This window comes from Lepisma saccharinum, chromosome 18 (assembly GCF_977018435.1).
Source record: "Lepisma saccharinum chromosome 18, izLepSacc3.1, whole genome shotgun sequence".
NCBI classification, from domain to species: Eukaryota; Metazoa; Arthropoda; class Insecta; order Zygentoma; family Lepismatidae; genus Lepisma; species Lepisma saccharinum.
In genome coordinates this window covers 37,409,712-37,421,415 of record NC_139246.1, presented here as the reverse complement: position 1 = coordinate 37,421,415, position 11,704 = coordinate 37,409,712, and the positions used below count along the sequence as shown (strand labels likewise).

General features: G+C 37.5%; 1 long non-coding RNA gene across 1 annotated transcript; it reads left to right on the top strand.

Moving 5' to 3' along the window:
- The first annotated feature begins 8,701 nt into the window (after positions 1-8,701).
- Positions 8,702-11,141, top strand: LOC146001988 (uncharacterized). The gene is made up of 2 exons (XR_014443656.1): positions 8,702-8,767; positions 10,882-11,141. It is a non-coding gene; the product is annotated as an uncharacterized LOC146001988 (long non-coding RNA).
- The last annotated feature ends 563 nt before the right edge of the window (positions 11,142-11,704 follow it).

Sequence of the window (11,704 nt, the reverse complement as noted above, 5' to 3'; positions counted from 1 at the left end):
GCCAGCTCCTTGCTTTAGGTTAGGTTAGACCAAAAAAAAACCTTGGTGATTTTTTCGAGTAAGGTGTTGGCAGCACTGCGAGAAAATGAGGCTTATGCCTTACAAGAGCAAACCATTAAGGCGAGCCTCACCGAGCCTCACTTTCGGGCTTAGAACCGGGCCACCTGCACTACTGTTGGGTGCCACTTGTGTAGGAAGCCTGTGTGTGAGATTTCCACCCTCCTAAACATCCCACTGTCCACTGTTTCCGATGTTATGGTGAAGGGATGTGTACAACCCAAACTCGTGCAGGCCAACCTCCCATGTTGACCTCCAGAGACTATCGAGTGTTGAAGAGGGTCGTACAGCATTATCGTCAATCATCCATCGCCACCATCACGCAGGAATTCCGAACTGCATCAGGATCTACTCCAAGCACCATTACTGTTTGGCGCAAGGTGCGGCAACTTGGTTTCCATGGCCGAGCAGCTGCCCATAAGTCAAACATCACACAGACAAATGTCAAACGCCGCCTCGTGTGGTGCAAGGAGCGTCGAAACTGGACCATAGAACAGTGGAAACCGTTGTGTGGAGTGATGAATCACAGTACACAATGTGGCGATCCGATGGTAGGGTGTGGGTGTGGCGAATGCCTGGTGAACGACATCTAGCAGCCTGTGTAGTGCAGACAGTGAAATTTGGAGGTGGCGGGGTTACAGTGTGGTCATGTTTCTCCTGGTGGGGACTTGGTCCTTGTTGCTTTACATGGCAAAGTCACCGCAAAAGCTTACGTTGACTTTTTAACAGCTTTCATGCTGCCTACCACCGAAGACCAGTTCGGGGATGACCATTGTGTCTTTCAACACGACCGAGCACCGTCCATACTGGAGGGCTTGTGGGGGAGTTGTTTGACGACAACAACGTCCCACTAATGGACTGGTGTGGGCAGAGTCCTGATTTGAATCCCATAGAACATCTCTGGGATGGTTTGGAATGCCGACTTCGTGCTAGACCAAACCGATCTACATCAATACCTTTTTTCATTTTGGCGCTCTGCGAGGAACGGGCTGCCATTCCTCAGGAAACCTTCCGGCACCTGATTGAAAGTATGCCTGTGAGAGTGAACGCTGTCATTAAGGCTAAGGGTGGGCCAACACTGTATTGACTGCCAGTGTTCCCGATGGAGGGTTGTCCAAACTTGTACTTTATTTTCAGGTGTGTGTCCGGATACTTCTGATCACATAGAGTATATATATATATATATATATATATATATATATATATATATATATATATATATATAGAGAGAGAGAGAGAGAGAGAGAGAGAGAGATAGAGAGAGAGAGAGAGAGAGAGAGAATGATAGGAGAAGTGTACATAAGAATAGATAGCGTGGATAAATAACATCCCAAGAAAAAGATAAAAGTTGTGAGACAGAGGGAAACAGAAGAGTAATTACAGAAAAGATAAAACGAGGAAGTGAGAAGTTCAAGGACAAATGTTATGATACAGTATATTCAATTGAACATTCAATTGCCTTTGGTTCTGTCCAAGTATTCCCTTGTGCTATGCAAACACAGATGAAAGCATTTCTGGCAGTTTTGGAAGCAAGCAGAAGACATTTCTTATGGGATACTGATCAACACAACTGCTTGCTTAATTGACTGATTTGCTTTATTTTACTTCGCGTTTTGGTGCCTCTTTGCCTAATTTGCGAAGATGGGGATGAGTGATGATATGATGAAATTGATGAATGGACACTCACAAAGATCCATGATCAAACCGAGATTCGATCCCAGGACCCGTGGCGTCGCAGAGTGGGAAAACAGAAACAAATCGCACGGTGACAGATCGGGCGAATATGGAAGATGTGGATGAGCATGGATACGATGCTTGGCCAGATATTTCTCTACCGATACAGCAGTAAAATCTCACAACACACATCCATATTCACTTTCAGTACATCTGATATCATGCGGACTGTAACATGACTGTCTTCTTCCAGCAATAATGCCTGGTCACCATATGGTTGCTGTATTATGTCCCATGTTTTCGTAGGCCTTCTAGCTTAACACAGGAATTAATCATCCATCATCCACTTGTGTAACTCCAACTGAATGAAACAACACAAGAGCAACGTGTGCGTATCAATGTTCAACACAGTTTGGGCACGCAAGTCTGCGTAGACTGTGGGAGCGGTAGGAAAGAAGAGCGGTTGAAGCATTTCGTAGGAAAAGTTATTTTCACTGCGATTTTCCTCCAGTTGTAGATAAGCAGGAGATATAGTTTTATACACAAGTGTGTACATAGGCCTCTAGTTCGTAATAGCTGGTATAGGATTTACGATAGCAGATGCACGAAATGTAAAATCGGACGAGGTGTTATAATGTGGCGATCGTATAGTACCAGACAATAATAAGTTAAAAACGAACGGCCTAATAAACTGTCTTGTTTCTGTTCAAACACAATGACTGGAAATGAGAAGAGAAGGAAAGGGAAGTGGAACTAAGGAGTCATGAAAAATGCGATCAAGGAAGTCATGTCCAACAAGGTAATACGACAGACATCGGAGTTCAGATGTGTGTACGTTCCCAAAAAGCACAATAACTCCACAGGCTCTAAACCAGGACACTCGTTCACTGACCTGTCTCCAACCAACATGTCCAGCCAGGATTTCTTGACTGAACCTTCAACCTCATGCCAAACACCTATGTTTAAGACGCCAAAACGTAACGGTTCAGTTCTCTCGTCTGAACAGTTAGATACAACATATGCTCTCTTCAATAACCCAATTACCAAGATCTCTTCTACAACTCCAGCAGAAGGTAAAGTTCGAAGAAAAAGACGACAAAAACAGCAGCAAGTGAGGTCTGGACGTGCAGTCTTTACAAACAACAGCTACCGGCAAAATAGAAACAGGCTGAATAGAAGAAAATAAAAACCAGACGATATGAACGAGGCATGTAGGACGTTGGGAAGATGAAACGAGGAAACACATCACGCATTTCTACAAGGGGAGCAAAGGAGGATGAAGACTACATGCCACCTTTGAAGAAGACAAAACACCTGGACTTCAGGTCCGGTCAGAGAGAAACAATAGAATGCATCATTTGTAGTGAGACATTCAATGAAGAACAGGTGCATTGTCTCTTGTGTAATGCCTTGGTGCACATCCAGTGTTCAGATGAGGAATGCATCTTGTACTTTACTTGTGAGCATTGCAAGAACGCGCTGAACTGTAGGCTAGTACCTTGCCACTTATTTAGGGTGTCGGCTATATTCACTATTCACTTTATATTTTGGACTCATCCATGAGCTAACACATAGCCTGTCCGGTACTGAACGACGTTTTCTTGATTCTCTTCAAATGTTACTATTTTTGCACACACTTACACACACACAGAGAGAGAGAGAGAGAGATAGAGAGAGAGAGAGAGAGAGAGAGAGAGAGAGAGAGAGAATGTCCCAAACTAGTGTTTACAATCACTGAATTATAATGAACTTTTTTGGTGTAACATATCGCGAAGCTATAGATGTTAAAAATGACCATTTGCAACGCTCTGGAACAAATAGACAAATATCAGATACGGTTTCTACGAGAAGGGAAGCACAGATAGTTTCAATCGTCTCTTGTTATCCAGTGTCTGTGGCTTTGTGGCGTGCACATCGTTCTTCACAGTTCCCCACAAGTACAGAGAAATATGACAGTGCTAAATGTGGAGATCTGGGTGCATATTCGACACTTTTTTCCCTTTCTCTAAAGAAAAATTGCTAACCATTGATATTTTTGGTACACTAATGCCAACCGTCTGGTGGAACTATACTGACGGAACTGAAAACAACAGAATGCATACACGTATTCACACATACTGAACGTAGACACTTTGAGCTTCATGTTCAAAATGTCTACTCATGTTTAAGAGTTTCTCTGTTATTAACATTCAAAGAGTATAAATACTATTTTCAGATATTCTGTGTGAATGAATATACAGGGTGTCGCTAAAAGAACGCATGCTTTTGAAATAAGTGTAGCGTCGTTGATTTTCAAAATACAAAGTTTTTGTAACACCAAAACCACCGGTAAGAAATGCAGTTTGTGTTGGTATACAGTGATGATTTAAGTATGGACAGATGACGTGAATGTGTCTGCACACATCCGGAGTCTCTCCTCAAAGTTCCGCATTGTCCTTGCCAACATTTCGTCTTAGCACAGCTGTAATTCCTTCACGAATGGCAACATTCAGCTCGTCGACTAAACGAGGTTTTCGACTTAAGGTAACCCAACCCAAAGAAGTCTCAGACAGACAAATCTGGGGAGCTTGGGGGGGGGCAAGATACATCACCGAAACGTGACATTACGTGGTGAGGGCGGCAAACATGACGTCATCTTTCCGACATCATCGTCCATACTTATATCATCACCGTATACCTATCCGTACTGCATTTCTTACCGATGCTCTTGGTGTTAGTAAAACGTTTGGGAAGGGATGACATGTAAAAATAATCCAGAACGACCGATATTAAAATCCGCACAGACATCCGTGGCTATATGCAATCCATCACAACGAAAGTGTTTCTCAGGTTGCCTAACATTCAGGATGATATTCAGGCTGATATGACTTTGTGTTGTAAAAATGACCGATATTAGTGTGGAATCCATAGTTTACGGGGTCGCTAAGATGAATAGTGACACTGCCAAGACACCTCTGGCACCCCTAGGGATGGTGGTGGAAAGGGGGTGACATCTAAAACGACCGATATTATTGTGGAATCCATAGTTTACGGGGTCGCTAAAATGAATTGTGACACTCCTAATGCCGTTCAACTCCAAGTTCATTTTGCACTATAATTAGAATTTATTATATTCCTGTCTAATAGAAGATTGGGATAAATAAATACCCTGGCAACGCCGGGTAATCAGATAGTGTAATATAATCTCAAACATTATATTTAGCCTAATAGGTTTTTTTTTATATATATACGATCTACCAAATGCAAAGATACAGTGTTGGGATAGTCCGGGCTCCTCTCAAATACCTGTATTCAATCAAGGATTAAAATTAAATGTTGGTATCACAAACATGACGATTTCTGTTGTACAACGAGACTGTGTACTTCAAAAGGTTTACTGAAGAAATTACGGTAAAATACGTCAATTTCCGTTGCCGTCCAATACCGTAATAAATGACCATGGCAGTCTTTAAAGTACGAATGTTAATAGTCATTATATAGTTAACTAACTAAACTAGCCTTCTTAAACCCGAAGGTTCATGGCTACAGCAACACAAGCCTTCCATCTGCCCCTATCTTGGGCAAGATCAGTCCAATCTTTTCCATCCTTACCGATTTCTTTTAGGCGCATCTCAACGTTATCCCTCGTGGCCTTTCTACATGTTTATTACCATGAAATTTCCCTACAAGAATCCTCTAAACTCTTCTTCCCTCTCTCATTCATGCCATACGTCCTGCTTATCTAAGTATTGTTGATTTAAAAAAACACATTAATTAATGTAATTTTAATAATCCAGTTTTCAAAAATATATTTATGGTGAATGCAACTGCATTTACAATCATTATTAATGACTTACCACGAACAATTAAATACTCCAAGTGCTTATTGTTTGCCGATGATGTAAAAATATACAAGAGAGTAAATCATGAGACTGGCTGTCTAGCTCTCCAATCCGATTTAAATAAATGTTGCGTTTGGCCACAAACAAATAAGCTTTCTTTTAATGTCAATAAATGTTTTGTACTTTATTTTGCTCGACGACATATGAGATACACTCACAAATATATAATTAACAGTAATTCTTTAAGTAGAAAAAGCATTACCAAGGATTTAGGGATGTGGTTAAACAACAAAAAGTTGTTAACGACTCTTATAAAATACTTGGCTTTGTTTTAATAAACTCCAAAGATTTATTTAATATCAACTCTTTAGTATATTTATTTAATAATTTTGTACCAGCAAAATTAGAATACGGGAGTACGGTATGGAACCCATATATCTCATGCCATATCAATAAAATTGATAAAATTCAGAATAAATTTTTACGACATATTTACTACAAAAAATACAAGAGATCTTCATATGCAGATCGCATCTCCTACGTTAAATTACTATATGAATTCTCATGTGATACACTTCAACGAAGACGCGAAACGGCTGACCATATATTCCTATACAAACTTGTCAATGGTATACTTGAGTGTGAAAATCTTATACAGTTGATAAACTTTAACGTCAAATATAAGGTATTAAGAGTAAGACAACCATTTTACTGCAATAAATCAAACACAAAATTCCATCAAAATTCTCCAATCATTAGATTATTAAGAAAACATAATAATATTGTCCTGAATGGAATTGATTTGAATTTTGCTTTTAATATTAAAAACTATCTATATAGTTTAAACAACATATTAGATATAATATACAAATAAAACAGATCTAATTCTAGAGTGATTTATTTATAGTCTCAAATACAATTTATAGCTTTCTAAATTTTGTATACATATAAACGAATTCAAATTTGAACTTTTGCTTTGTATTGATTATTCCTGTTTCCTATTTAAATAGTGGTATTCGTATAATTTATTTATTCTTCTCAAGCTTTTATAGTTTGTTACTTGTTTATGTTTTGTTTCTTCTGTCCTTTAGTTTTCTCCTCTGTTCAAAATTTGTAATATGTATATGTATGTAATTTTTTGTATTTGTGTAACTTTTGTATTTGTATAACTTTTTGTATTCATATTTACCTACTGTTTTGTGTAATAATTACTATGTCTTTGTATCATGTATTATATATTTATGTAAATTATATTGTATATAGCAAATTGTAATGCCTATTGTAATTGGAGCATTCGCTCTGTTATAGGCGATTGGTTAATAAATAAATAAATAAATCTTCATGCAAGAATAAACATTGAAGTTCATGTAGAAAAGTGTTGCATCCAGTCTTGTAAATTAACAGCAGGGTGTTAAATTTTAATGCTAGAATTTGGTAAATTGAACATCAGCTTCTAACAGTGAACCATCTAAATTAATATACACGCTAAATAATGAAACCACTAAGATTACAGTTATTTATTCACCATAGCCTTTTTTCGTTCAAACACAATGCAAAGTTGACACACATTTTGTGCTTGAAAGACAAATTTTTGCACAGCTTGAACCTTGAAGCATAATTATTGCGAAGGCAGGTGAAGCTTGAAACAAATTAGAGTTAACGTAACTTACAATTTTCTCGAAACTCGATTGCTTGCAAGGCGAATAAGATAGCGAAATAACGCTACAAAGAAAATCAAGGCTTTGGAACTTCTATACCCTACCACCACTTTGCTACAGACAGTTCAACAATATGACAATCGTGATACAAAATTAACGAAGCCTCTCGCACACTGATACTGGAGATATGAATGTTATTTTAGATTGTACAATTAAGATAGTTGTATCGAAACTACTATGCTAAGGACAAGTCATTTAACTGTTGAAGGTAGGTAATTTTCGAGGATAAACTAAAGTTTATCTGATCTTCTGACACACGCTGAAGGTAATGGGCGAAATGCTTCGGACCTTAATTTTATAAAATGCTGTGACCTTGGTTAAAAATCCCTAACGAGAAATCCTTTGCGGTTCCTCATCCTGTTGATGAGTACTTAAGCTGTTGGTTTACCAATGTGTAGCATCAGTAACTTCATAACTGTACTACAGTCAGAGTAAGTACACTGTAAAAAATTACTATTTTCTACCGTTAATATTTAAAAGTCTTCCTGTTAATTTACATAAACCTGATTCACTTTTTTTTTAGTGAGCGTAAGCACATCCATGTAGTAGCTTCTATGTGCTGTGGTTAGAATGTCTTCAATAATCGCTTGAAATAATAAAGACAGATACACACTCATTCATATTATATAATCAGTTGGCTAGTAAGCATTTTTCACAGACCAACATATTTTAAAAGTCCCATGAAAATTAAATTGTGCTTTGGCTAGTATATTTCAAAATGGTGGCCATAAACCAATTTTCACATTTATCTAGGAAACTATGAATGCTATCAAAGTGTTTTAGATATAACATTAAAATGAATAAGAAATATATTTCAAACTTTAAGTATTTAAATAACTTTACCTCACAAAATGAACTATCAACTGCAGTTGTGTGTACCATAAATATACCTTTAAAAGTGAGTCAATAAAATTACATTAATTTTGGTTAACTATGTAATATACTCAAATACTTTAAGAAAAATCACAGTAAATTTTACGGTAGTTGGATGATAGTGGAAGTTGATGATCAAATTTTACAATGTGTATAAAAATTACGACTGATATCCCGGCCAAAGAACATTAGTTAATTTAATGAATAAAATTTATTACATTTAGTGAAGCAGAATTTCTATCGAAATACACGAACCAAACTAAAGTAAATAAAAAGTCTGCGCAACGTAAATATAATTTAAAAATTATAGCCAGTGCTACTTGTAATTTACAATCGATTTTGATGCCTTAGATGTTAACATTAAAGGAATCATTAAACAACGTAAATCTGTAAGATTTAAGCAATTGAAATCTTGAAGTAATACCATCTCCGGATGCGAATGATGGAGGTTGAATAAAAGTGAAGTAAAGTTTAAATTTTTGACATCATATATACGAAATTCGGAATTTAAAAAATAAAAACACAGTGATGCTTTTTCTTCCCTCTCGACAGAGCTAAAACCCAATCCTAGAAATGGCAGCGTCCAAGGTAGCAGTTCTTCTCTTCGTCATCTGCTTGAGTGTGGTAAGTGCACTGTTATAAGTTACGGGAAAATGTACAACATTCCACCTTTAAAATTAAACAGTTCGCCTGTTAATTTTAAAAGACGATATGCAATCCTTTCTATCTTTAGCGCATGTGCATTGTGCATGCATGACGTCACTTTTTTTTCTGTGACTGGAATGCGAAGTGAACGTGATATCGTTAACCACTAGGAATATTAAACTCATTATACTTATGATTGATTGATTTGGTGTTTTAAGTCCACTGTATGCACAGTAAGGTTAATCGGGACTGGACCTACAGTTTAATGTGGGACCACAACGACTATGTACCTCCACCGGCTATCCGTGAGTGCAAGGCGACGACTCTGCGACTGCGCCATCGGGGAGGTCTTTCATATAAACTTATGTAAGAGTATTGAGACACGTGAGAAAAAAATATCAAATTTACATTTTAATATTTAATTTTCCATAAAGATATATAATAATTAAAAAAAAGTATTGAGACACATGGAAAAAATTCAAATTGAAATTTTAATATTTCATTTAGCATGAAGATAGATCATGATTATACATTGCAGTGGTATACACCATAAATATAATTAAAATGGTATTAAATACTGTTGACCTTTTGTTATAGCAATTAATGTTTTAAAACGGCAATGTTAATTGTTACGGTAATAGGATAACAGCGGAATTTCAAGGGCATTTTTATTTTTAGATTTAAAGCATTTCAAGCCTATTTTAGATGTTTAAAACAGCTTTGTCTAACCTAAAATTCCTAGATCTAGTTACAACAGACAGTATAAGCGAATCATCCACAGCGCTGATTATTTTATAGGAAAGGAAAAGTAATTTCCCTTCATCCCAATGTCAATTCAATATAGTTGTATAGGGCGTCCCTGAAGTCCCCGTACCCCTTCTTGCATCTATCCTGTCGCCGTGTCTGATGTGAAGGACATAGTTACCGTACTAGGGAACGGCTTGTGACGTATGTATGGGTGCACAAACGACAACGCACCGGGCAAACTATGTAATGTAACGTTATGTTAAGTTCCCAAGTATGTTATAATGTAAATCGATACATATGTTATATTAGAAAAATGTCACACAGGGTGTCAGAAATATGGCTTCACGTTTGAAGTAAATGCAGTGTGTTACTGTACAATATACAGGGAAATGGTGGATGGTATATTAAACTTGAAATTTCATTTATATCATTTCAGAAAAGCGTCAGGCGCCAGAGCTTTGAAAGATGGCGTTGAACATGCAGAAGCAGGTTAAAGTTGCACCGTAGCCAATTGAATTGACAGGTTTAAGAAGGAAATAAGTCCAAAAGTATATTTGTGGGATATCAGAAAAAAAACAACTGTAAAATAGGTCCGGATTCATTTTGTTCTGACACCTTACGTTCATTTCAGGGTTCTTTATCTTCCTCTAGGGACTGCTTTTTTTATCTTTCTTCACACTCACTTGTAGAGCGACGCTTTCCGACGATGTCAGTACAAAAGGCCATTTTCCCATTTTTTGGTCTTCATTCTCTTCTTAAACCTGCCGATTCCATTGCATACCAGAATGGTTTTGAGACTGACGAGACGTGATTTTAAAGTAACATTGTTGCCGTCGACTGTGGGAAACTGGAGAAAACGACTGCTTACATCGAATTGTTGTTTATTTTAAGTCCATTGCTGTGCCCATGCCTCTCATCATCATTCTGGTATGCAATTGCCCATGCTGCAACTGTAACATACTGCTGCATATTCAGCGCCATCTTGGCAAATGACGTAAGCGCGGGCGATTGATAGTTAACTGAAAAAATGAAGTTTCAAATTTAATATACCATTCACCATTTCCCTGTACACTGTACAGTAAAAAACTATGTTTACTTTAAACATGAACCATATTTCTGACTCACCCTGTATATATCTAGGGAAAATATTATAACTATGTACTATATAATAGATATAATCTAGGGGTACAAAGACTTATAGGATACCCTGTGCTCTGACAGTATATTCACATATGGATGAACTGTTGGATTTCAGGAGTAATTGCCACACATATAATTTAAAGTCGAAGATGTACCACTTATAGTTTTTGTGTCAGTTTTGCCACTAACTGCCATATCGTTCGCAGGTGCTGCAGACCATCCTGGCCAGCCACCACCACAAGCATCATGGTTATTCTTCCGAAGAGAGCAACGAGGGTGGTTGGGGATGGTTCTCCAGTGGAAAGGACAGTGGCTGTGGAGAGGAGAAGAACTGCGGACAACAAGAATCAGCTGGCAACCTTGCTTATTCCCAGAACGAAAACACCAATGTCAACAATATCGAGAACTCATAACAATGGCCTGAAGATTCTAAGACGACAATTAGCTCTACTCACTCGAAACAATCCTTTCTCCTTATTTCAACAACCAACTTTTCGTGCTTATCCAAATTGTCTGTAAAAATAAATAGTAGCATTTAATTGTTGCACGATTCTTATTGCTTGAACCAATACCTGTATACTTAGAGAATACGTTTCTTACATTTTGTGAAGTAGAGAGGTGATAATGTTCGGCGTACATGAAGATGACACATTTTATATAGCGGTTGGACCCCATATATGAGGAAATATTATTTGCATTATTACTTTGATTGTTCTATTTAAAGCATGATGGATATAGTACAAATAAACTTTCACCGATAGGTGGTTAGAACAGCGCGTTACGCTACTAGAGGTCCCGGGTTCGAATCCAGACCTGGGAATGTGTGAGTGTTCCGTGATCAACTCCGCATGTCATGAATCATCCTCATCGTCACGATTAGCCAAAAGTGGCAGAAAAGCGACGTAAAAAAATTCAATCAATTCAAGAAAATAAGTAAAAAGGTAAAGTGCTCCCCTGTGCTTTGCACTACGCCATGAAGGCGTAACCCTAGGTAGAAAATAAGAAAATAAGTATCATTTATAATAAAAT